Genomic DNA, 27,418 nt, shown 5'->3' with positions numbered 1-27,418 from the left:
GTTGTGACTTAACCTGAGGGTCACCACACCTCAGGCGAGGGGCAAGGTTGGATAACCACAGTCGGTACGGGAATTGAAGCCGCTCTTTTTTTATAATAATATAATCATAATCTTTATTGTTGTCACAAGTAGGTTTACATTAACATTGCAATGAAGTTACTGTGAAAATCCCCTAGTCGCCACATTCCGGCACCTGTTCGAGTACAGAGAGAGAGAATTCAGAAAGTCCAATTCACCTAACAAGGACGTCTGTCGAGACTTGTGGGAGGAAACCGGTGTAATGATATGTATCTAGGCAAGTTAGTGAAGGGTTAATTATTACATCTCTGTGTAATTCAAACACTAGAGGGCACCACCATATCTCCGTATTTAAATCAGAACTCAGGGAATGCTGGGTAGTTCGTGAAGAAGAAAACCTGAGAACAGGATGAGAAGAGTATTAGATTAGAGAGTTGACACGAGGTTATTATTAGTGACCATTTAGATTATTGATCACTACTAGACAGATTCAATATTACTTTATTATTAACTATAGCATGTGCGAACTTCGCTTAATTAATCATTATCCAATTATTTAGTTTAGTTTCAATCTGATGATTGGTGGATTCTTTGTCATCAACTCAATGGACCATTCGCGAACAAAAGACAAAGAACACAACATATTACCACTAAGGGTAATATAACAACCGGAGCACCCGGAGGAAACCCACGCAGACACAGGGAGAACATTGCATCTGCATCACAAACCAGCCATCCAACCAATGTAATTAGTAAAGTAATGAGGAGTGTTGGACCTGGAGATGTACAATAGCAGGCAAAGTGGATTCCAGTAATTCTGCTTGGAAGTAACAAACCACAGGATGATATTATATATACATATTCAGATTTATTTCCACATATAATCCAGGTTGGATAACTATAAACACACAATAAGGACAGGAAAAGACAAGCTGGTCCAGCACCCACCACATCAACTGGCAATCTATTTTAAACGTTCACTGTGGGAGAAGTACATCCAGTCTATTCCTGCTCTTACACAGCTTAAACTGATGTTCCTGTTCAAGAGCAGAAGGAGACCATTTGGCATTTTGAGTCTGCACCGTTCTGCCGAATGAGCACCCTACCTAGACCCACTCTCCAGCCCTATCCCCGCAACCCTGTAACCTATCCTACACATCTATGGACACACTAAGGTGCAATTTACCATGGCCAATCTACCTAACTTGCACATCTTTGGACTATGGGAGGAAACTGAACCACCTGGAGGAAACCCACGCAGACAAGGTGAGAACGTGCAAACTCCACACAGTCAGTTGCCTGAGGTTTGAATTGAACCCGGGGCCCTGGTGCTGTGAGCCAGCAGTGCTAACCACTGTGCCATCGTGCCACTGTTCCTCTCCGAGATAATAAACTGAAATAATCTACCAGCAAGAATGCCCTTTAATTATTTTGTACATACCTATCAGGTCACTTCTAAGTCTAATCTGCTACACAGTAAACACGCTCCAGGACCTTGGTCTACCTGGATGCGGAGCTGAAAGTATTGCTGGATGTCGTGTAGGAGAGGCTGGACACCCTGTTCCCGGGATGGGAAGGCGGCTGCCACCCCCCAATGTCAACTGGGCTTGGACGCAGTTGACAGAGGCCATGAGAGTCATGGACCTCACTGCAAAGACCAGGCAGCAGCGGCGGAAAAAGCGCACAACCTTCTCAAGGGGGCTAAGGTGAGTCACCAGCCATGTACCTATGGCACCACCCTCGTTCCACACCCATCATGCCCCCACATGTGGCACCCACCAGGCAGCCCAGCAGGCAGTCCTGGGTTAGGATGGGCAACCCCCTTGGCCAGACATGGTGAGTCACCAGCTCCGTGCTCCTGGCACCACCTCTGGCCCACACACCCCAACCCACCCCCCCAGAGGGCGATCGCACCGCCGGCAGCCCCCTCGCACCCCACCCTACACCACATGCCAACACCCGTATCTCTCAACATGGCCAGGTGCCAAGGCCACAGTTGTCATGTCAAAGTTGAGAAGCCAAGTGTGGACCAACAGCTAACTAACCGAAAATAGAAAGCTCCGTGCATACCAGCCTTGTGCTCTCAGCATCCTCCTTTACAATAGTGAGACATGGACAACTTCGGCAAGCCAAGAAAATAAATCCTTGTATCTTCCATAGAATCCCTACCATGCAGCAGGAGGTAATTTGGCCCATTGCCTCTGCACCAACCCTCCAAAAGAGCACCTCTACCAAGGACCAGTCTCCTGTCCTCTCCCGCCCTTTCCTTGTAACCTAACCTGCACGCCTTTGGACACACTAAGGGGAAATTTAGTATGGCCAATCGACCTAACCTTCACATCTTTGGACTGTGGGAGAAAAGTGGAGCACCGAGAGGAAACTCGAGCAGACACGGGGAGAACGTGCAAACTCCACACAGGCAGCCACCCAAGACTGTAATCGAACCCGGGTCCCTGGCATTGTGAGGCAGCAGTGCTAACCACTGAGCTTCTACTTTTGCTGCCTCAGATTAACATTGGGCATCTCCTGGCATGACACAGTGCCAAGCATAGGAGCAGCATGTTTGCCTCCTGATTCGATGGCAACTCCATTGGCTGGGTCATGTGAACCAAATGGATGATGGCCTTATCCCCAAAGACATGGTGAGTATGTGGTGTAGTGAGACATGGGACAGGTCACCCGCATCTGCGATACAAGGATTTCTGCAAGCGAGCCTTCAAGTTCACTGGAATCAGAGATGATGTATGGGAAGACATCTCTATTGACCCGGCTGCTTGGAGACAAGCAGGAAGGCTATGGGAGAAGCAGGAGACAAAAGAAATGGCCAGATGGCAGAAAACAGAGACCGGCGGTAAGAAGAAAACATCAGTCAACACCATTCAGCTGTGCCAGTTGTGGACAGGATTGCCAGTCATAAAACAGCCTCTACAGCCACAACAGACAGTGTTAAATACAGAAGTGACAGACACCCTTGGGTGTAGCCACAAAGGACTGATACCAATAACGATAAATATACTTTATGGTTGTAATGTACTTGTGAAGCAGCTGAAACTGCAAACAATACTCTTAACTGTGGCCTAGTCAATATTTTGTAATGGTTTATCAATATATTGGAATTTACAAATGAGGCATCATAAGGGCTTTATAATTGATATTTTCTGTTCTCAATTGCACTTTCAGGGGGATTCTGCAATTGATCCCCTCAGTATCAATCAATGTTCACTCATCCCCTTCAGCAGCTTTCTGTGTATTGTTCCAAAAACGTTTTTGTTCACACTCGCCCCATTTAATTGCCCATTATTTCAATTCATTTAAGCAAAGCCTAGCATTATTGTCCATCCCTAATTGCCCTCGCCAACCACTGCAGTCCATATTGTGTAGGTACATCCATAGTGCTATTAGATAAGGAACTCCGGGGTTTTGACCCAGCAATAAAGAAAGAACACCCATATATTTTCAAGTCATGATTGTGGGTGTCTTTGAGGGGAGCGTTTCCATCCATCTGCTGCACCTGTTCCTCTATGCAGTAGAGGTTGCGGATTAGAAAGGTGCTGTCTTACTGTCACTATCGTTTAAATACCAAAATATTTAATATCTCTTAACATGCCTCCTCTCCATTACCAAGTGGATCTAACTTCTCGAATACTTTTAAATTCATTAACAGAAAGTGGCCAGTGCAGTTAAAGTCAGTATTTATTGCCCAATTTTAATTATCCTTGAGAAGTTAGTAATGGGCCTTCTTCTTGGATACAACTGAATGGCTTGCTCAGCCACTCAGAGGGCAGTTAAGAATCAACCACATTGCTGTGGGTATGGAGTCACACGTAGGTCAGACCAGGTAAGGATGGCAGATTTCCTTCCCTGACGGACTTTAGCGAACCAGATGCATTTTTCACAGTAGTTTATGCCCATCATTGCTGAGACCAGTTCTCTTCAAATTCCAGATTTATTTAATATCCCAATTACCATAATGGGTTTTTGTCTCTCAATTATTCATCCAGGCCTCTTGATTACTAGTCCAGTAACATAACCTTAATGTTACCACGGTTCTTTTACTTCTAATATCTTGGCTATTTTCTATATTGGGAGCCTTCATTTTATCTAGTGCTGATTACTTTAATCTCTCACTATTATTCATGGACCTCAATTGCTTAATATGCCACTTTTTAACCTTAAAGGAATGTATTTATTTTGTACTATCTCCCATTTGAAGCTTTCCAACAATTGATCTTTGATTTGTTTTGTTAACTTATCTGTCATTTCAGGAATCTGTGGTGTACCATCTTGGCTTATTTCATGTCTAAATTTAAGTTTGTTGTGCAGTAGGCAGTGATTGACAACACCCTGAACGTCGTGGTGCAGCACAGCGCTAGGGACCCGGGTTCAATTCTCGGCTTGCGTCACTGTCTGTGTGGAGTTTACACGTTCTCCCCGTGTCTGCGTGGATTTCCTCCGGTTACTCCAATTTCCTCCCACAATCCAAAGATGCGCGGGTTAGGTGTATTGGCTGTGATAAATTGCCCCTTAGTGTCCAGGGATGGGTGGAGTGCTCTTTCGGAAGGTCGGTGCAGAGTCGATGGGCCGAGAGGCCTCCTTCTGCACTGTAGGGATTCTGTGATATTTATTCCAGTTGAAGCTTGGCATTTATCTTAACACTACAAACCTGAGCATTGGAAAAATAAATGTGTGTGGACCTGGCACTTCTAAAACAGGAAGAATGGATGTAGTAAGAAAGATTAATTATTTTACGAATGTGCCAGCAAGATCGTTTTGGCTTTAAGTATCTTTCTCTCAAATATGCAGTTTAAAAATATTTCAATCCCAGTGAGGATTACTAAGCTGTTAAGCATTTCATTCAAAGTACATTTCAGCCAAAATGCTGGTAGTAGTTACTTTTCTATTTACCATCTGGTAAACAGACTCCTAATGACGCAAAGAAATAAACTAATTCCTCATCAGTCTGTGTTGCCAATGTCATTTGTATCTGATGATGAATGACCTAGATGATTGTTCTGGTACCTACACATCAATTGGCACTATGAAAGGATAATGGAGCAACATATTTATTGGCTTGTGTAGTTGCTTGCAAAGTACTCTATATAAAGCGGCAGTATATTTGTGAGTTCTTTTAACACAATGTCCTTACCAAAAAAAAAGGTACAAAGGCTGTCCAAAGACACCTTCACATTTTTTGGATAAGACTGATTTTGTTTCCTGAATTGTGAAGGGGGGAAAGATTGAGCCAGAAACTAGACAAAACGAGTCAAGATTAATTGTTTCCATAAACTTTATTGAAATATGTTTTAATTCCTTTCTATTTCTACCCTTGACTACTCAACTGATGTTCCTCGCACCAACCATGTCCTCAAATCTGCAGACTCCAATCTGCAACTCATTAGGCCTTGCTCTGCATTGACAATTATGGTAAGAAGTCTTACAACACCAGGTTAAAGTCCAATATGTTTTTTTCAAACACCAGCTTTCGGAGCACTGCTCCTTCCTCAGGTGAAGGAAGAGGTATGTTCCAGAAACATCTATATAGACAAATTCAAAGATGCCAGACAATGCTTAGAATGCTCACCCCAGTCCAACGCCGGCATCTCCACATCATATTCAGATGAATAAGAATGCTTGCAGCATTCTGCTCCTATACCACACCTTAACCTTATGTGGGAATATGTGGCTCACATTAGAAATAGAACTAAAATAATTTAAAATACCTATGCTTATTTTGTGTAGAGTTATATTGTCTTGTTGTCCATCATCAAGGTGACCTCATTTCATCAGAACTGTACCAAATCCTAAATAGAATGTGGGTTTACACATATTTTGCCCATTTCTACATTTCTTAAAAGTGTGTCTGTCCTGTGGAGAAGATATTGGTTTTATTAGTCTTTGTTTTCAAGTATGGAAGGATAATGGAGCAGCATATTTATTGGCTTGTGTAGTTGCTTGCAAATATTTTCTCTATGGTACATTTGCTAGAACAATGGAAAATGTTCTATTTTAAAGAGGAAGAGAATAGTTAATGTTTATGGAATAGGAGATGAGTTCATACTCTGTTGGTCTGAATGGGAGATATGTAACTTTTGCGATTTTGCAGTTGGTTCATGGGTGTATCTTCAACACTTAAGCTTGTGTGGGGAAATATCTGTTCCTCAAATTTGCAGCTCAACTAGCTAAGCAGTGAGCAACCAAGTTGTTATGGGTAGGATGTTTCTGGGTTTTGCTATCTGGAGCTGGTTATTCATCAACAGCCTCTGTGTTGTAAATTACTTAAATTTGTGTGCTTTTTCTGATCTGTTGTCAACTTCATTTGGGGTACAAAAACTAGTCTACAGCGTTTTGATAATTTGTCATAACTAAGTATAAATGTTAAATCCCATCATTGACCTGCCACCAAGTGGTGTTGGCAGCGGAGTGACCTGTTGTGTAGGCAAGTGAGCAATCTTTGCTGTGAAAAGCATTTGTTTTCAACTGCAGCTTAACGGGAAGAGTGAGGTTCCACTTGCTGAATGCCATTGTCAGATGCATGTGGGTGTCACTCACATTTCATACTCCAGATTGCTCATTAAAATGTTTAAATATCGGCTCAGTTGACTATGGGTCTCACTGGCTCCTAGGGAGCTGGATTGCCTCAAATTATGCTGAATGCATTAGGCAACACATGTACAGGAAGTGCCTCAGCTGGAGCAGCCACTTGTGATACGGCAGAGAACTAAGTGTTCCAGCTGGCACATAGTGGCAAAGTCCATTTGAATCAATAGGAGATAATTGGACTGATGTACGGTTGCGAACAACAGAAATAAAAAATACACTTTTGTAATCTTAAACTTCGAGTAATTTGTGCTCATAGAATTTACAGTGCAGATGGAGCCCATCGAGTCTGCACTGGCCCTTGGAAACAGCACCCTATTAAGCCCATTCCTCCACCCTATCCCCGTAACACAGTAATCCACCTAAACCTTTGGACACTAAGGGGCAATTTAGCATGGCTAATCCACCTAACCTGTACATCTTTGGACTTGGGAGGGAATCACCCAGAGCAAACCCATGCAGACAAAAGGAGGACGTGCAAACGTCACACAGACAGTTACCCAAGGCCGGTATTTAACCCAGGTCACTGGAGCGGTGATGCAGTAGTGCTAACCACTGTGCTACCGTGCCGCCCATACTCAAAATTCCCTTCGCCTATATTTACTGTCTTGTTACACTGAGAGAATGGGTACTCCTGGATTGCAAAATCTGAGTAACAACATTCTGATCAGGCCAGTGCCATCCCATGCATCATAAAAGGTGCTATGAAGGACAGAATTTGATGTCAAGATAAGTTCAGCCTAATCGGAAATCAATTAAAAGATTAAAAATTCCATCTCAAACACTTCCACATGCGTGCATTACGCACAACAAATTAAGTGAAAGGCACCTCAAGAAATGATTGGCTTCATCCATCCTCTCAAAAACAGAATTCCCTATAACTCTTTCAATAATAAATACATACCATTCATAGTAAGTACCTTATAGCCAAAGATCCTTTTCATTCAAAATCAGAATAGTGGCAAATAATTAGCAAATAGGTTATCAGAACCTTTTTTGCTGCATCAGAGGAATCTATTCCTGTGCTGCTGAGAACAGTATTGGTGACACTTCCAACAAATCATTCCTACAAGACTATGGCAGCACATTGGTGATATACTGCTAGGGTAACCTGGACAGCAAAATTAAGCTGTCACTAAATGTCAAGCTTCTATATGAGCAGAGATAGGAGGTGTGATAATATGCATAAAGCAATTCTGTGTATAATATTGTACACGACATCCGACCAGCAGGTGGCAGTATAAGTGTAACGTGCAGCTCTATGTCGCGAGAGTAGGGAGTAAGTTGTGCTTGTGGTATAGTTAGTTGGTTAGTTTTAGTAGTTTGTAATATATTTATTCCAGTTATCTTTACCACGCAATTTTTTCAACAATAAATTATTTTAACGAGTCAAGTACTAGATGTTCTTTTGTGCATCATTCACACTGGCCTAGCAGAGGAATATGACGGGTGGAATTTCTAGGTCCAACTGTAAACTGATTAAACTGATAGATCTGTGGGATTAAGTCGCTGACATTTGTAGGAATCAAAGCTGAGTTATTACATTGGGGGGGGTCTTGAGGTTTACTGAGTTCATCTTCAAATGATACAGCAGAAGCAATGTTTTGGTGCCTGGATTGTTTTGTGACTGTAGGCAACTGCCATTTAGGAAATTAATGTGGATAAGTAGTCTTCTGTGAATGTATTTTTTTCGTCAAACTAAAGTGCTGAATTTCAAAATTGCTGCGGATTTTCATATCTTGGCAAGACTAAGGGTGATGGGCAAGATCATGGGTCACAAACATCACAAAAACAAAATACTGCGGATGCTGGAAATATGACAAAAAAGCAGAAAATGTTGGAAATGTTCTGAGTAGGTCTTGGCAGCATCTTTGGAAAGGAAACCTCATTGTGTTCTGGTGTGCGAGCATTCATCAGTGCAAATATGGTCTTTCTGCAGTTGTTCTTCACCCTTCCCCCTGCCATCCCAATTCCGGTACCGGTGAGGGGCTTGCACCGACGTTGCTTGGAACACCTGCGGATCGCGCAGAGAATGGCCAGAGAATCGCCGGGTCCTGGGATGCACATGCACAGGGCTGAAAACCTGCAGCCACGCACACCGATGCACCCACCGGCCGCGGGGGAAAAATGGTGCCCGCCGTGCTGGACCACTTACCCACCCACCCCAAACTCACAGCCCACTCTCTGGCCACCCCCCACCACTTCCCCCAGCCTTAGCAGAAGCCCCCTGGCCAGCGGCACGGACCCCAGCTGAGTGTGGCGCGCTTGTCACTGTCCGCAGCCGGAACGTCAGGTTTGCGACCGCTGGGACCACACGTGGCCCGTGCCATTGGGAACTAGGTCCACCAGGGGCGGAGCTTCACGGGGTTGGCTGGCTGATGGCGCGCCAACAGTGTTGCGGGTGCCCGCGGTCCACTTATGCCAATTTGGAAGGGGCGGAACCTCGTGAACTGGCGTCAAACTGGCGCCTGACCCCGATTCCGGTGTGGGAAGCCATTCTCTGGCCAATCGCGGATCCCGATTTCGGCGTCGGACTACGGAGAATCCCGCCCTTTGCTTTGTTTTTGTACAAGAACTAGAAAAGTTACTTAAAACACTGGGCTGGATTCTTCTGTTTCATCCGCCGCAAGAACATCACGAGCAAGATGCGAACAATGGATAACTCCTTTGACCTCGGGTGGGATTCTTTGGTCACCTGGTGGACGCAGCCGGAGAATCCCGCCCACTGTTTAATTCAATGTGATGCTAGTTTTGTGCTGAAAACTGCTATCTACAGTCTTGTGCATTTATTAATGTAATTAATTTAAAATTCTGAAATGTTAATAGTTGTTGATTTTTACTCTGCTCTCAAAGTGGGCCGGTCTTGTGGTTCAGTTCGTAGCATAGTGCTCACTGCTCCTGGCCCCAGAACGTCTGGGTTTGAGTCCCACCCCAGGACTTAATGGCCAAGGAAAGTGATTTCATTACATGGCCAAACACATTAAGTGTCAACCTGCAAAACCTTCTAACACGCCAATGGCAGGTGGTAAGGGTTTGATGCAGAGTGGTGCCCCTCAAGATATAAGCCTCTGGTGACAGACTAGCGACTTGTTCCAGGAATAACTAGCTATGGAAACAGACAAAATCTGCCTTAGTGCACCACTAGATGTGGGAAGAGAATTGAAATTGGGGAAATGTGGATGAACACTAATAGTACTTTTAGTAAAATCTGGCCAGACTTCCCCCATCATCAAGCATTGGTCTAACTTAAGAGACAATTGATTTTGGGGACGTCCTGTTGTGACTCTTCGAGATACTGGTTAAGCCCTATTTCCAAATTGGTTACATCCCCAAAATTGGGTCCAGTAAAATTGTCAACACAGTGGCTTTTTATTAAGCACTTACAATGTTTGGTACTTGTTGATACGCAGATCCGAACTGTATTGGTGTAGTGTTTGAAGGTAGTATAAGTAAGGTGTACAAAATTATGACGCGCATTAATAGGGTAGACTAGAAGAAACCTTTCCCATTAGTAATGGGGTCAATAACCAGGGGGCATAGATTTAAGGGAAGTGGCAGATGATTTAGAGGGGATTTGAAGAAAAACCCTTTGCACCAAGAGGTTGGTGGAAATCTGGACCTCACTGCCTGATATGGTGGTAGAGGCGGGAACCCTCACAACATTTAAGAAGGATTTAAATGATCACTTGAAACACGATGGGCGTGATTCTCCGGTATCCGACAGGTAGGCCGTACTGGCGCCAAAGAGTGGCGTGAACCCTTCCGGCGTGTGCCGCCTCGAAGGTGCGGAATCCTCCGCACCTTCAGGGGCTGGGCCGGTGCTGGAGTGGTTGGCGCCATGCCAACCAGCGCCAAAGGGCCTCCACCCTTTGCGCAGAATCTGGTTCAGTACCACTGTAATTTGATCAACAGCTGTCAACATCTCTCTTTGAATCATCTACTGCCCAATGAGTTTTCCTATCTCCTCATGCCCTACTGTTAGCATCTCATGTACTCTCTGAAATACTTCCTCCGAACTATCCGTAATCCTGGGTGAACTACTACTTCCACTCCTGCTAAATCATTCCTTAAAAGTAAGTCTACCCATTCCACTGGAAATTCCTTGACCACTCCAACAACTACTGGACCTGACACTAAGTCACACTCCAATTGCACTTCATATAATGGAATGGGGATACAGCTTCCACATATCCCATTCGCTAATACCTCAGCTTTCACTGCACTCTCTGGAGGGAAAACCAAATCCTTCTCCAGCACTCGAGTTTGAGTAGCCCTTGTAGCCCTTAAAATCATTACGGATTTGGCTACATCAGTTGAGGAAAACGGGGTGACCTTCCACTTAGACATAAAACTGGCATATCTCTCATCCTACTCATTCGTGCTCCCACTACATTGTTTACCTCAGGTTTCCTAAGTCCAGTTAACGCTATGGCCTGCGCCATAGTATTCTCCAATTTTGTGCCCTTTTCAGAATCCTCCCTATAAACACCCACAAATCCCATGAGCTTTCCTTGCAAATTCCAACATGCTGAACGATCATGTCCCAACTTATTACAATGGTGCCACCTAGGCTTCCAAGTCTCACCTCCACCCACAGTACCTTTCTTCCTAGTCTGAGGAGGTTATCTCTTAGCATTTCCAAATATCCATTATCTACCTTGATTACTAGCTTTCCTCTCATTCTCCCACTTCCCATCCTTTTCAAAATTATGAGGGTAATAGAACAAAGGTTTAAATTTATGAATTAGATCATTATCGTTAGCCATAATTGCTGCTTGCCTAGCAGTTTTCATCTTCTGGTCTTCAACATGGGTTCTTATTATAGAAGGTGGAGAATTCTTAAATTCCTCTTGGAAAATTACCTCTCTCAGAGCCTCATAGGCAGTTTCAACTCCCAATGCTCACGTCCACCTATTAAAGTTGTGCTGCTTGACCATTTCAAATTCTGCATAAGTCTGGCCTGGCTGTCTCCCCAAATTCTGAAATCTGTGCCTATATGCTTCAGGAATAATTCATATGCATCCGAATGAATGGCAGAGCATGTTCGAGGGGCCGAATAGCATGCTCCTGTTCCTATTTCTTATGGTCTTAAAAGACCTATCCAGATAGTCTCCAATCCCCTGCAATTTCCCCATAACTGCTTTTCTTTTTCAAGTAACCAATTCCACTTTAAAAGTGTTTGCTTTCTACTGTTTGTCATTATATATTCAAACTTTGGCAGACTAAATGTGTAATGTTCAAGGAATCCTAGATATGGAGTGCAGCAGAACTTTGAATGTTGCTTTCATGGAATTATATCTGTTCATTTGTTTTTTGTAACTTGATCGTACTTTTCCCTTATTGGTTCTGGATGGAGTGGAAAAGAGAAAAAAAAACAGTGACATAAACCAGGGCAGCAGCCCCCATGAAGAAAATACACATCCATGCAGAGACCGGGCTCACAAGTTGTATGTTTTGCAAATTACTACTTGTTATCTTCAAGTTGAACAAAATAGTCTGTTTTTAAGTTACTCACTTCATTAGAGAGAGAGAGAGAGAGAGCACTATTTGGCTGCCTAGGTTTTGTGTATTTAAAATGTATTTGCAATTGCTCATTTACCTGAGTTTAAATTAGATTGGCCATTGCCAAAATTTGCAGGTACACTGGCTGATTAACCCAGCTTTGAAATACAGCCATTAATGTCTCTATTATCTTCAGAACTTTCTCTGGAAGCATTACAAGTCCTCAAACTTTGTTTTTACACTTGGAAAATGACACCAACACTTAGGAATGCTTTGGTACTTTTTGAGATTGCCTCTTTTCTTTACTAAGTCTGTGACGAGATGTTGAGAATTCAATTTTGTTTTACAATTGAAGAACTTTGGATATCTTTTTAATCTGTTGAATGTGGACTTTTTGGCTTAGGCGTTACTTGGATGTATCAGACAAAGCGAGAACGACAAAGAAGCACTTGTGTCAAATGTGAAAAGATTGTTGGAAATCTGGAGTAGCTTCTTGGCACCGCCAAGTTAGCTGCTTTTTTCTCTCTCTCTCCCTCCTCCAGAGTAGGAGTCACACAGTCTGTGTGGGAGCATGATGCAGATTAAACCAGCTAAGCAACTCACTTCCGTCAATTGTTGCTTGAACATCTCCTCTGTCAACATCGGGAAGGGAATTCATCTTTCTCTCATCCAGGGACAGGCATCGTGCGAGCACTCTGCAACAGGCTGACATTTGGTTTGAGGTCTGAGCAGATTTCTGCTTCAGCGGGGAAAGTCTGAAATGAAAGTGGAATACCTGGTGGATCTCACCTCTCACTGCAAGAATGACTTGCGCCATTCCCATTTTATCTGCTTCTCACTGTGGTTCGTGCTGAGGCAAGTGCAAAATATGGTCCAGAAGAATGGCTTCTTTTCCTTTGTTGGTTAGTATATTTTGGCTGAAATAGAGCGGGGGAGCGGGAAAAATAGTTGGAAGTGAGTGTGTTTTGAGTGTTTTTCTAGCAGCTGTTTTAAAGAAAACTTGAAATGGAAATATTGAATGAGGCTTTTTGTATAACCAGAATTGCAGTTTTTTTAATATATGTTTGTACACATGCATCTTTCCTTACTTAAATGGGGGGGGGGGGGGGACAAGTAAAGGAAAACAAACATTTCGCCCTGCATTATTCGTTAGGACTATGTGTCATCAAGGGGTACGGACACTGTTGAAACTCAGCACTGGGGCTGATTTGGCGGTGAAGCTTGAGGGGGCACTCGCTCTCCCTGGAGGAGGCAAGTTCCTGCTCGCGCTCGCTTGCGCTGGAGCCGGGTCAGGTCTTGCGTTTGATGAAACCTTCACACCGACAGCAAGTCACGGCACACATGTCTTAGATGACCAGGTGAAGGGCATGTTTTGACTTCTCTTAGTCGAACATTGTGTGGCAAGTGATTAACCTGTTATCATGTGACCTGTACGTCAAGGTGTTCAATGACTCGTAAAACAAGTTCACATCGGTATTGACTGGTTGATGTGTTTCCCAGTGGCGCAGCAGAGCTCCTGGTGGGAATGGATGTCCTGTGCAGCCTGTTTTTCTCCAAGCTGGCTGGAGTAGGCCACTTTCTTTGCATTCATGCGCCGCCGATCCATGTCAGGTGTGTAATTCAAACGGAAATTAGGGAAATCCTGCAGGATGGTGTTGAGGAATCAATCCCCACATTTCACCCGGGCTGCAAATGTGAAATCATAGAATCCCTATAACGCAGAAGGCCATTCAGCCCACTGACTCTGCACTGACCCATCGGAAGAGCACCCTATCGAGGCCTAAACCCGCGCCCTACCCTCTAACCTCATCTAACCATTTGGACACTAAGGGGCAATTTAGCCTGGCGATTGCAGCTAACCTGCACATCTTTGGACTGTAAGAGGAAAGAGGGGCACCAGGAGGAAACCCACGCAGACACTGGGCGAATGTGAAAACACCACACAGTCAGCTGAAGTCGGAATCAAATCCGGGTCCCTGGCATTATAAGGTGGCAGTGCTAACCACAGTCCCACCGTTCCACCACTGGTAAATTACTACATCTTAACCTCATAGCAAAGAATCATCATCACTTGACCTTTTTATCTTGTTCAGTGATCACTCATTAGCGAATATGATTGTTCACCTAAGAAACTCTGTGTTACAGGTCGTGGTTCTGTGGATTCTTGCATGGCTGATGAGGCTGATCCTAGAGCCGCATCTTTTTAGAAGAATTTTGAGTATCCAATTCGTTTTTTCAATTAAGGGGCAATTTAGTGTCGCCAATTCACCTAGCCTGCACATCGTTTTGGGTTGTCCACACAGACACAGGGAAAATGTGCAAACTCCACATGGACCCAGAGCCGAGATCCAACCCAGAACCTCAGCGCCGTGAGCAACAGTGTGAACCACTGTGCTACCATGCTGCCCATAGAGCCACATCTTTGACCGTACACTTGGCAGGTGTTTCCAGGAGATGGCGTCAATCCTTGGACTCTTCATTGCTGGTATTCCTTTCTCAGGCTCCTTTTATTATTATTACATTATTATTTCAGACCGCCTCTTGCCATCTGGTGTCCTAGAAGAAGTGTGTCCCTTCATTCAGGAGGTTCCTCCAAGTCGATCTTTTCTGAGTAGATCAAAATGGAACAATGTTTAAAAATTTCCGCTAACATTAAACAGTTATTCTGCATCTATTTTGGCATATTGAAAAGCGACAAAATAAAATCAATCCAGTATTTTATCTACATTGTATGTTTCGTTTTGGTTAATCTGACTTGCTGCGATGATGATGTCACCATTTATTGGGTTTCCTTCTGGAGTTGAAAGTGAACAAAGTTTTCTTGCTGTCCTATCATTCTTCAGTCAGCCAAAAAATTGAAGCTGTTTTTTTTTTGGGAAAATACTCTAGCAGATGGTCCATGCGGTGGAAATCAACCTAAAATAGTGCACCCTTGGCTATTTCAGGAAACTATGGAAATGGGCTTGTGTCTTGCGTGCTGAACCATGACCTGGTTTGTGCTGACTCTGTTGCAATGCTTCCTGTGAAATGCCTCTTACAGGTCTTGCATGTAAACATTACTCACCCTTACGTACCTAATCAGTTGGATATTTCTGACGGTGCTTGTGTATAGAATTTCACATTCAGCCCCCTCTAGTGTGAATAATCACGAACTGTTCCAACTTGGCACCATTTCCGAAAGCCATCTAATCAGGACATAAACTCTTTAAATAATGAAGCTCTTGAGCCCTAGAGGCCGATCTGTGATGCACAGAACTGTGCCAGCTTCCAAGCATTCGGGCTCCATGTGACAGCAGATTTGTAAACGGCTGATAAGATGCTAATTTTAACTATCCACTCCGTCAGTTCGATTTTAGATTCTACCTGTAACATGTAAAGCCTTAAAACTAGGATTCTGAGTGTCTGGGCTGAGCTGCTTTCACATTGCTCTTCCATATCTGAAGCCTCAAGTACCAGTAAGCAATTTTGTGTCTGTCTGTAAAGTAGCTTGAATTGAGGCTGTGGGAGGACACGTTTATAGCAAAAGTATTCGCATTCCAGAGACAACCTCGTCATGTGGAATAGGAAACACAATAGAAGGCTTTTGATCTGGGTTGCCAACACTCCAGAATTGGGTCTGGAGGCTCCAGGGATTTAAAATCAATCTCGAGGGCACTGACTGTGTGCAGCCTCTGGCGAAAAATCATCAGAACATTAGAAAATATTGTGGCTTAACTGCTGGGCTCACCGGTGTTGGATTTGGCGGTGCACGGGGGGCGGGGGGAGGGAAGGCGGAGAGGAGGAAACTGGTGGGGACCCAAGGATTTTGCTGGGGAATCTCACTGGGAAATTCTGAGGCAATTATCCAAAAGCACTGAATTCCCCTGGTAATTGCACTGCGCTGGGAACCATCCAACAAAGCGATTTAAATCGCTAACTTTTGTTGGTTCCACCAGTGTTACACTAATAGTTACTCCGAAAGAAATGGAAGGATTATAACCACTTGAGACTTTTGCATTACTATTCCTTACAACCACCTCCCCCCCGCCCCCTGATGAACCACTCCTCCCCCACAGTATTCCCTACCTCTAACTCCCACCTCTGCAGGGTTCCCTCCCCTCCCCGATCTGACTCCCCGACGTGTTTCCGGCGCATGCGCAGGGAGGTTCTTCTCCGTGCCGGCCATGGCAGAGCCCTACAGAGGCTGGCGCGGAGGGAAAGAGTTCCCCCACGGCACAGGCCCGCCCGCAGGTCAGTGGGCCCTGAACGGTGGGTCCATTTCACGCTGGCGGGACTGGCCGAAATCGGGCGGCCGCTCAACCCATCGAGACCCGGACAGTTGCCGGCGGGGCCACTGCCAACGGCCCCCAACCAGCGCGGCGTAAACCCCATCCCCATCCGCAAAGCGGCGCCGGAGAGTACGGCAGCCAGCGTCGGAGCAGCGGGGCGGTATTCACGCCACCCCCCTGGGATTCTCCAATCCGGTGGGGAATCGGAGGATCCCGCCCCTGAGCTATTTCATGGGCGGGATTCGCCCACAACTGGCCGGATGGCCCGATGCCAGCGCCAGGAACGGTGCAAACCACTCTGGTGTCAGGCCAGCCGGAAGTTGCGGAGTCCTCTGAACTCCGGGCGCTAGGCCAGAGGCGGAGGGGTTGGAGCCACGCCAACTGGCGCCGAAGGGCCGCCGTGGTCCCGCGCATGCGCAGAACCGCCAGCGTGTTCTTGCGCATGCTCAGGGGGTTTCTTCTCCGCGCCGGCGGGCCCTACAGAGGCCAGCACGGAGGGTAAGAGTGCCCCCACGGCACAGGCCCACCTGCAGATTGGTGGGCCCGGACTGGGGGCCAGGCCAAGGTGAGGCCCCCCCCCGGGGCCGTATCTTCCCGTGCCCTCTCCGAGGACCCTGCTAGACGTGATGGGCCATGTCTATTTCACACCGGCGGGACTGGCCGAAAACGGGCGGCCACTCGGAACCGGAGGTGCGGGGGCCTGTATCCGCAGCTAAAGCTGGGTGAAACACTCCCTGCCAGCCCCCCGAAGGTAAGCTCTATATTTTTTTCAGGAAGTCTGGCGTGAAACGCCAGCATTTTTACGCCGGCGTGGGGACATCGCCCCATTTTTGGAGAAACCAGCCTCTTGTTTCTGAGGCAATGAAGTATATATATGTTCAAATCAGGATGGTAAAGCTTGAAGAAGAACTTGGAAGTGACGGTGGCCCATGCATCTGCTGCCACTTGTCTTTTTATGTGGTTGAGGTTGTAGGTTTCAGAAATGCTATTGATATTTTGGTGCAATGCATCTTGCAGTTAGTTTGTCGGTTTTAAGTTTTACACAGTTGTCTCAGTTATGTTGTTCCAGGTGAAGCTTTTATATTGGAGGGAGGTAATGCATAGTGATTTATCCACATCGAATGCCCTTTAACAAAAAGGTTAGAATTCACGTTGCCAGGCAGAGGTCCACTGATTTGCTAATGAAATCTCTAAAATGACCATGTCATAGTCAAGCCTTCCCAAAAGAAGTTTTGACGGATAAATTGCATCATTTTTTCTCTTCTGTGAAGATGAGAGATATTAGTAGAGACTTAACCATTCTATGTTTTCAGATGGAGGTCAGCATCAAGCAATCCCATGGCATGGGTTAAAAAGAGAGTAAAGCTCCATCGCCTCTGGCCCAACAATTTGCCTTAGCCCCAACCTCTAGAGTACATCAGTTACATCAATGTGACATTTTCTGTTCAATTTTCAGTAACGTCATTGGTATCCCACTGTTAGAACAATAACCCCAGCTCTCCTGCGGACACTTTTGTTTTGTACAGTAGCCCTTGTCCAATAGGTCAGGGATCTCAAACCCTGAGTGGCGATCCCCAATGGGGCCGCTGACCAATCATTTCTGAAAAAGTTCTGAGGCACCAATAATAATAATCGCTTATTGTCACAAGTAGGCTTCAATGAAATTACTGTGAAAAGCCCCTAGTCGCCACATTCCGCCCCCTGTTCGGGGAGGCCGGTACGGGAATTGAACCTGTGCTCTGGCCTTGTTCTGCATTACAAGCCAGCTGTTTAGCCCACTGAGCTAAAACAGCCCAATGGCAACTGTCGAGTAAAGACCCCGGCCGGGATGTCAAATTTCTTTTCCAAACAGTTGATCAGTGGGACAGTGTTTCACTGTCCGATTGGTCACTCTTTCAGTGCCCTAATTGGTCATTCAATTCGGTGTGATCAAGAAATAAGAAACTGTAATCGGAACTTTCATTGATTCAAATGCAGCTTGTAGAATCAGAGATCATCACAAAAAACTTGCATTTCAATTATACCTTAATGTAACAAGACCTCCCAAGGCACTTAACACAAGAGGCAGAAAATCAAACACTAAAGTTGAAATGGGACAGCCACTTTGAAATGTTTTTCATATGAAGAGTCAGGGTACGGCATCGTGAACAAAGTCTTTCCAAACTGGACAAAATAAATCAATAGCTTTGTGGTTCAATTTCTAAGCATATATGGTTACTTTGTAAAGTCTCGTTAACATGTGTGAAATTAGCACTTATTTATCTTGTGTTTTGCATGTTGCCAGACTTGATGAAGTGTAAGATAGTTATTTATGGATTGGTCCAAATTTGTTTTGAATTGCTGCTAATTTGGATCTTTCCCAACATGAACCTTGATAATGTTGAAAGCTGTAGGGAAAACAACGTATCTACCACAAAGTTAAACACTCATTGTAGCTACGAATTAAATCTAGCACTTGCACAAATACCTGCAACACAGGAGGACGACAGTGCAATGAGTATACTTGTTTGGTTTAATGGCTGCCAAGCTCCTCCAATCCGTTACCTTGTTTTGCTGTCAGTTTGCTTTGTCAACAATAACAATATCAGCATTGCAAAATTTGGCAATTCATCATAATTAAAAATGTACACACACTGACATCAATTAAGTAAAGCCACTTGAACATTTGAATGTATTCCTTAATTAGTGAGTTTCAATTCAGTCAACTTTAAACACCGGCTTTTTTTTTTAGTTAAGTGCACTGGTTTGATTTTATTCTGCTTTCAATTCACAGTTTGTGCAGCTTTCATCATTTTCGTCATTCCCACCCAAGCTGACTTTTTACGCTATTAACCACAGCAGACATAGTTAGAATTTTTCATATTTGTTATAGCTAACTTGCTCATAATGCAAGAATGAAGTGCTGTGTTTGGGGATTTCCATATGCTGAGCCAGTCCAATTTGTAGTATTTTGGCACCTGTTTCCTGTGGAAGACTAGCAGCAGATGAGCTGTGTGATTCAGCCCCAGACAAGTGGTTGGTTAGTTCGTTGGCATAGAAACATAAAAAAACAGGAGCATCAGTAGCTATTCGACACATTGAGCCAACTCCATTCAGACTGATTATGGTTGATCCTCTATTTCAACGCCACACTCCAGCGCTCTCCCGTACGTACCCCTTGACACCTTTAGAGTCTAGAAATTTATCTACTTCCTTCTTAAATATATGCAGTGATTTGGCCTCCACAACCTCCTGTGGTAGAGAATTCCATACGTTCATCACCCTCTGAGTGAAGACTTTCTCCTCATCTCAATTCTAAATGGTCTACCCTGTATCCTGAGACGGTGACCCCTTGTTCTAGACCCTCCACCCAGAGGAAACAACATCCCTGCATACAGTCTGTCAAGTCCTGTCAACATTTTAAACACTTCAATTAGATTTTCTCTCATTCTTCTAAACTCCGTGAATACAGGCCCAGTCGACCAGATCTCTCCTCACACAACAATCCTGCCATCCCAGGAATTAGTCTGGGTAAATGTTGCTGCACTCCCTCTATGGCAAGTATATCCATTCTCAGATAAGGAGACCAAACTGCCAACAATACTCCAAAATGTGGTCTCACCTGTGGACAGGTGCAGTAAGACATTATTGCTCCTGGACTCAAGTCCTCTTGCAATGAAGGTCAACATACCATTTTTCTTCTTGACTGCTTGCTGTACCTACATGTTTGCTTTCAGTGACTGGTGTACTAGGACATCCAGGTCCCTTTGTAGTTCACCGTTTCCTAATTTAGCACCATTTAAATAAAACTCTGCCAATCTGTTTCTCTGTCCAAAGTGGATAATTTCACATTTATCCACCTCATACTGCATCTGCCAGATATTTGTCCACTCACTGGGTAAATATGTGAATAGCTGGGGTCCAAGCACTGATCCCTCCAGGACTGCACTAGGCACTGCCTGCCATTTTGAAAATGACCCATTTATTTCTGTTTCCTGTCTGCTGACCAATTCTCAATCCATGCCAATATATTACTCCCTATCCCATATATATTAATTTTGCACACTAACCTCCTAAGTGAGATTTTATCAAAAGCTTTCTGAAAATCCAAATACACCACTAGTTAACCCTTATCTATTCTACTAGTTACATCCTCAAAAACCCCAGTAGGTTTGTCAAGCATGATTTCCCTTTCATGAATCCATGTTGATTTTGTCTACTTCCGTTGATGTTTTCTAAGTATCCTGTTAGCACATCTTTTATAACAGACTCTAGCATTTTTGCTACTACTGATGTAAGGCGCAAACCTGTCTGGAATTCCCTGTTTTCTCCTTCCCTCCTTTTTTAAATGGCAGGGCTACCTTTTCCACCCTCCAATGCTGGGATGTTCCAGAATCTGTGGAATTTTGGAAGATGGCAACCAATGCATCCACTATTTCCATGATGGCAACCTTTAGAACCCTGGAATGTAGGTTATCAGGCCCTGGAGATTTATTGGTTTTCAGTCCCATTAATTTCTCATTGCATAATCGAGGATAGCATGTTCCCTAGTTGGTTCCTCAACATACTGATTTAAACAACCATAGATTTCATAGAATTTACAGTGTAGAAGGAGGCCATTCGGCTCATCGAGTCTGCACCGGCTCCTGGAAAGAGCACCCCACCCAAGGTTAACACCTCCACCCTATCCCCATAACCCAGTAACCCCACCCAACACTAAGGGCAATTTTGGACACTAAGGGCAATTTATCATGGCCAATCCACCTAACCTGCACATCTTTGGACTGTGGGAGGAAACCGGAGCGGCTGGAGAAAACCCACATGCCAGGAATTCATCTGCCACAATATTATTTCTAATTTGTTTTGTCCAATTTATATGTGGATTGAAGTCACCCATGATTACTGTAGCACCCTCGTTGCATGCATCTTGAATTTTCTGTTTAATGTCACCTCCTACCTTGCCGCTACTGTTTGGAGGCCTCCAGACAATTGCCACTAATGTTGTCCATCCCTTGTTGCTTCTTAGCCCCACCCAGACTGTTTTTATGTCTAGATTTTATGAGCCAATATCCTCTCACACTATTGCACTGATTTCATCCTTAACTAGCAACACCACGCCACCTCCTTTCCCTTTGTGTCTGTCCTTCCAAAATATCAAACACCCATGGATGTTCAATTCCCAGTCTTAGTCACCCTGCAGCCTTGTCTCCATAATCACAACCATATTGTACCCATGCATACCAATTTGTCCTGTTAATTCACCTACCTTATTGTGAATACTCCATACATCCAGATACAGTGCCTTAAGACTAGTATTTTTAACATTTTTACACATGATTTTTGGTACTATGACCCTATTTGTTGCTCGCCCTTGTTTCTTCTGCCTTCCACCTTTGCTTTCTACTTTTCTGTTTTTCATTTCTATCTTTGTCTTCCCCTCTTTTGTCTCCCTGCTCATGTCCCCAATCTACTGCCACCCTGGTTTGAACCCTCCCCACCAGCGCTAGCAAATACCCCAGCAAGGATATTGGTCTGGGTCCTGCTGGGGTGCAACCCATCCAGCTCGTACAGGTCCCATCTTCCACAAGTGTGGAAGCTGGCGAATAACAATCTGCCTTTCTCGCTGAATGTGAGCTCTTCCTTATGCAAATGCGACTCAGCTATGACTCAGTGGGAACACCTGCCTCTGAGGCAGAAGGTTGAGGGTTCAAGCCCTACTCAAGAGACTTGAGCACACAATCCAGGCTAATAATTTAGTGCAGTACTGTGGAAGTGCAGCACTATCTGAGTGCTGTCTTTTTGGCAAAACATCAAATAAGGCTGCCAGTGCGGTCAAAGGTGCCTCAAAAGACAAAATAAGGTCTGAGGTTTTAGTTTAGTTATGGTATTCGTTCATTCCCTCTCCTCCTCTAAGGCTAACAGACAACAAGTGCTACAGTACGCTCACGTATGTCTGCCACATCACTGAACTATACATGCCTAGACAACCAGTGTTTGACTGTTGAATCAGAGTGAACACTCAGTAATGTCCTCAAACATGTATTTAGCAGCCCAAGTCTCAATGGCAGGGTAATCTCACTTTTGCTCATGAATACAACTAAAATCTATGTATTGTGCAATTATTCAAAATGGGTTCATTCGGAAGGTGCAGGGACTAACACCATTTAGAAAAGGGTATCTTTGTGTACATTGTAAGATCAACTGTGACAAGTTATAGTGGGATTATGGTGAATGTAAGAAGTTGTCATATTTTACTTTTTGCAGTAATGTTATTAAAACTGGGTAAAGATGCATTCATGCACCATGGCTGCTAGAGCTGTGATTAATGTGCCGTACAATTGAGGTAATCATTGATTTGAAGGTGAAGTGTTCTGCTAATAGAACTTGAGGACCATTTACTTGTTTGCAGATAAATTGGGTGAATGGTTCCCACGTTCTGTGGAAGCCGTCGTCCAACCCTCAGGTGGCAAATTAGATTTTCTCCATTTGGAGAGATTCTGAGAAGTCGAACAGCCAGTCTGCAGCTTTGGTTGGCTAGCCGAACAGGATTCAACGGCAGGTGACCAGGGAGGCAAAGCCAAGGGTGTCCGCCCTCCTACCCAGGAATAGATCTGGCTGGCCTGATACCCCGAAGACCACCACTTCCGGGCATGGCTCCACCCTCACACCCCCTCCCCACCCACTTTGGACATTGCCTTAAAGAAGGCTGTCCAATACCCTGCAAGTCTGGGGCAAGACCAGAACATGTGGGCATGGTTGGCCGGGCCTCCTTGGCATCCTTCACATCTATCCTTCACCTCCAGGAAGGGCCTACTCATTTGAGTTCTTGTTAAGTGGGCTCTATGTACCACTTTTAGTTGCATCAGGTTGAGCCTTGCGCATGTGGAGGTGGAGTTGACCCTATGCAGTGCTTCGCTCCAGAGTCCTCACACTATTTCAATCCCCAGGTCTTCCTCCCATTTCTTTCTTGTTGCATCCAGTACGGTGTCGGCCCTTTCTACCAGTCGTTCATACATGTTGCTACAGTTCCCTTTATCTGGGATGCTTGCGTCCAGTAACTCTTCCAGTAATATCTGTTGTGGGTACGTCCTTGTCTCCGTCCATAGGAAGTTTTTGAGTTGAGGTAGTTTAGCTCGTTTTCCCTGGCTATCTGGAGTTTCTCTGTCAGCTCGTGCAGTGTTGCGATCTTGCTGTCCCTACATAGGTCCCTAACTGTCAGTGTCCCTCTGTCCTGTTCCCACTTTTTTAAGGGTGCGTCAGTCAGCGCTGGTGTGAACCTATGGTTGTTGCAGATGGGAGCTTTTAGGAGCAAATCCGACATTTTGGTCAGGCCAAATTGCTGCCGTAGTTGGTTCCAGGACTGGAGGGTGGCTATCACCACCGGGTTGCTGGAGTGTTTTTTGGGTGGGATGGGAGTGCTGCCGTGGCGAGGACCCGGAGGAGATCCTCTTGCAGGAGGCCTCCTCCACGCGCACCCACTCGGGTGGCTATGCCCCCTGGTTATTGACCCTCTACTATGGTGAAACATGTTGCTTCCCATCCACCCTATCTATGTCCCTCATAATTTGTACACCTCAATCAAGTCCCCCTTCAGTCTTCCCTGCTCTTAAGGAAAACAAATGCAGCCTGTCGCCAGCCTCCCTCATCATTGCTGAAGACTCCAATTATTATTATTCTAATGAACAATAATGTAAATCGCTTATTGTCATGAGTAGGCTTCAAATTAAGTTACTGTGAAAAGCCCCTATTTGCCACATTCCGGCGCCTGTTCGGGGCGGCTGTTACGGGAATCGAACTGTGCTGCTGGCTTGTCTTGGTCTGCTTTTAAAGCCAGCAATTTAGCCCAGTGAGCTAAACAGCAATAGACACTTAATATAAGGAAATGTGTTGTAGTATGACTAGGGGTATTATGGTACCTGGGAGTGTGAGCTGCCATTGGTGCAGAGGGCTCGCTGCCCATTGGCCCAAGTATCGTGTTCTCTGTATTCTTATTGATCGAGAGAGGGTAGCTCCGCCTGTGAGGCGGGGTATAAGAACCCGTGTTCCCCAGCAGCCAGGCCATTTCTGTATGTCTGCTGCCGGGCTAACTTCTTGCTGATTAAAGCCTTTTGTTTCGTTTTCAACTACGTTTTGTATCCATTGATTGTGCATCATGTGTACGTTTGTTTTTTTTCCCATTAGAAAAGCCTCCGCGTTGATGTAGAGCGAATAGATGTGAGCATTTCCAAATTCGCACCTTGCCTACTCCGGGCCAGGTTGTGCCTGTCTGGGTTCCTGCCAGGATCTCTCTCTCTCTCTCACACACACACCAGGCGCTCATTTGAATGGAGGAGATGAGATCAGCGCTGATGGCCGAGAGGGAGGTAATCTGCGGCAGTAGGAGCCGGAGTGGGAGGGAGCTGGAGCTGGATGTGGAGTGGGAGGGGACAATGCAACGCTGGCCAGCAGCAGCTGTTGCTCAGTAGACAGTGAGGCTGGGGCAGTTTCCGCGGGGGGGGGGGGGGGGGTGTGCTGCAACACAACAAGAAGAAAAAGAAGAAGGGAGATTAGAAAAGCCGGCTTTGCAGTCGAAGTTTCAATGCTGGAAACATGATTTTTTAAGCCGGTACCCCCCCCCCCCCAAATGATTTTTCCGTCTCCTGTGCAAGCCTCGATCTGGAGCCCCGATGTGGGTACTCACGGCATGTTCGACCGCAAGCGCTCGGCAGTGCGGAACATTCAGCAGAGTTTGGTCCTGGAGCTACTGGGCGAGCCCAATGTGGCCCTGCAGAGCTATCATGCCCGGTGTCCGGAGGACAAGGACACCAACTCCTCGGTATGTCAGAGAGAGAGATTTTCAGTGTGCGGTGATGGCTGTGTTGAGCAGGCAGTTGTCGCTCTCTGCACAGTTATGCATTCCAAATACTGAGTTTATTTTTCCCATATTGAGGTTATCTCGCGAATTAGCTGAACAGACTGAGACAAATCGTGAGTGTGTGGGATGCGATGGGATGGATTGCGGGGGGGGGGGGGGGTGGAATTACAATAATTGAGTGGCATCTATCTGTGTGGAATATATCTTGGCTGGCGAGCCATAATAATTTGTATACACTATCTTTATTCGGTCACCCAGCTTTTAAGTAATTAAGCGATTTTTGTTTTGTTCAGCTCGCGAACATTTGGCGTGCTTGACTCATTCATAAATTAGAAACGCCACTTTTTGATTTAATTGGCCATTTCTGGACCTTCAAAGCATTTCTACAGAGGCCGTTGCCTCGCCAAGAGGGACGGTGGATGGATGTTGGCCATATCATTACTGATGGAAGAGTCTGCACTCACCAGAGCCCTCCTCATTCACTGCACCAACCTCTGCTTTTTGCCCCTCGCAGAGAAGGGCTCGAATACTTAGAGTGCGCCTTTTGATTTGGACAATTGTGCCGTGCAACCGCGAAGGGGGCTTTTAATCACCACATTGTAAATTCAGCCATGTGGGGTTATGTTTGTGTGTGTCAGTGTGTGTGTGGGGTGCTTTGGAAAACAGCAATTGGTTTAACTTCACTAAATGCGAAGTTAAGTCGTTGTCTGCCTCTTGTATTTTAACGCATTGTTGTGTCCCGATAGGTTCAACACGTCAAATCAGATGTGTTAGCAAAGGACCGACTGCGCATTGGATTTCAAAATGTTAAATGTGGCATCACTATACTGTTCTGGTCCAGGTGAAGTCCCGAGTTCTGGTCTCGGTGTTTATTTGGGAAGGTGCTGGAGAGAGAGAGAAAGAAAAATTAAATGCTGAGTGAAAATAAATGTTTAGCTATTGAAATAAAGTACCTTTTTACAGCTCCCAAGTGACTCCTCAGCAATGCGTTCTTTACCTCCTGCTCCTCGCCCTTGCACCTTGGATGTCATTAGTTGTTTTATGAGAAAAATTTACAGCAACCATTAGAATCGTCCAGGTTGGTTGCAAAATATTTAGTTACTGATAAGGGACAACATCTCCAGTAATCTTTTACAGGGGAGGGGGGGGGGGGGGTGAGGGGGGAGAGACAGAGAGAGTACAATCATTGGAATAGTGAAGTTTCCGATTTCACCTTGATGTTCTTCAATTCCTGGCAGTGCTGTATATAACCTGTGCTCTAAACAGAATATGTTGACTGTTAACAAGACCCCTGATCGATTGTTTAATGGTTCTAATTCTCGTATTATAAATTAATTCGACAATCCACACACCGCTTCGGATTTGCGTTGCAGTATGGGATTTTCCAAGATAGTTGCATTTTTCCCAACCAAAAGATAGAAGGGTCGGGGGAGACTTGTGGGAAAATAACGGGCGTTTGGGGAGCACCGTCATTGTTCATCTGCAGCTATTATGCAAGCTCAGTGAGGCCAAGCTAAAGCTCTCTTTTTATTTTACACACAGAGTAACAGCTTTGTACAGGCAGAGCAATATCCAGGGAGATAAAGAACTGCTTCGGGTAATTGACTTCACACTGTAGGGTGCAAATCTTGTTATAAATGACCATTCGTCTTGTTTGTGTGTGTGTAGAAATCACCGGGAAAGGGGTTAGTGATGGGAATAGTGGAGCTTCCTGGGTAGTATAGAACACAGCTGTACTGATTCATCAGAGACCTGACCTTGTAGAGGAATTCATTTGTGTTTTTCATTCTAAAGTTGAGTATTCTAGTGCAGAGTATTATTTTAGAAGGTTAACACTTCAATTTGAAAAGGAAATAGATGTAATTTCGTTTCACACTTTGATTTTTCCAGAAATTAATTCCATGAAATGATATTGCGCATGTTACAGAATCTGTCCAGTCCATTTAACTTGGTGATGAGTTGGTATTTATTTTTGTGTTGTTAGCCATCTTGGCTATATCATTGCAGGCCTCCACTTGAGGTCACAAGCATCACAGATGCCAGTCTTCAGCCAAATCAATTCACTCCATGTGAAGGCACAGGATACCGCAAAGACTACGGGTCCTGACAATGTTCCGGCAAAAGTATTGAAGACTTGTGCTCCAGAACTTACCATGTCCCTAGCCAAGCTGTTCTAGTACAGCTACAACACTGACATATC

General features: G+C 44.9%; 1 protein-coding gene and 1 long non-coding RNA gene across 2 annotated transcripts in view; both read left to right on the top strand.

The window, feature by feature from the left end:
- LOC119964231 overlaps positions 1 to 27,418 on the top strand; it is a 901,051-nt gene that overhangs the window by 741,038 nt on the left and 132,595 nt on the right.
- LOC119964897 lies at positions 12,068 to 14,844 on the top strand. Its single transcript, XR_005460388.1, has 2 exons — positions 12,068 to 13,019; positions 14,263 to 14,844. It is a non-coding gene; the product is annotated as an uncharacterized LOC119964897 (long non-coding RNA).

The sequence above is a fragment of the Scyliorhinus canicula genome, chromosome 4 (genome assembly GCF_902713615.1).
Source record: "Scyliorhinus canicula chromosome 4, sScyCan1.1, whole genome shotgun sequence".
Classification (NCBI taxonomy): Eukaryota; Metazoa; Chordata; class Chondrichthyes; order Carcharhiniformes; family Scyliorhinidae; genus Scyliorhinus; species Scyliorhinus canicula.
This window is presented reverse-complemented; position numbering and strand designations above follow the sequence as displayed.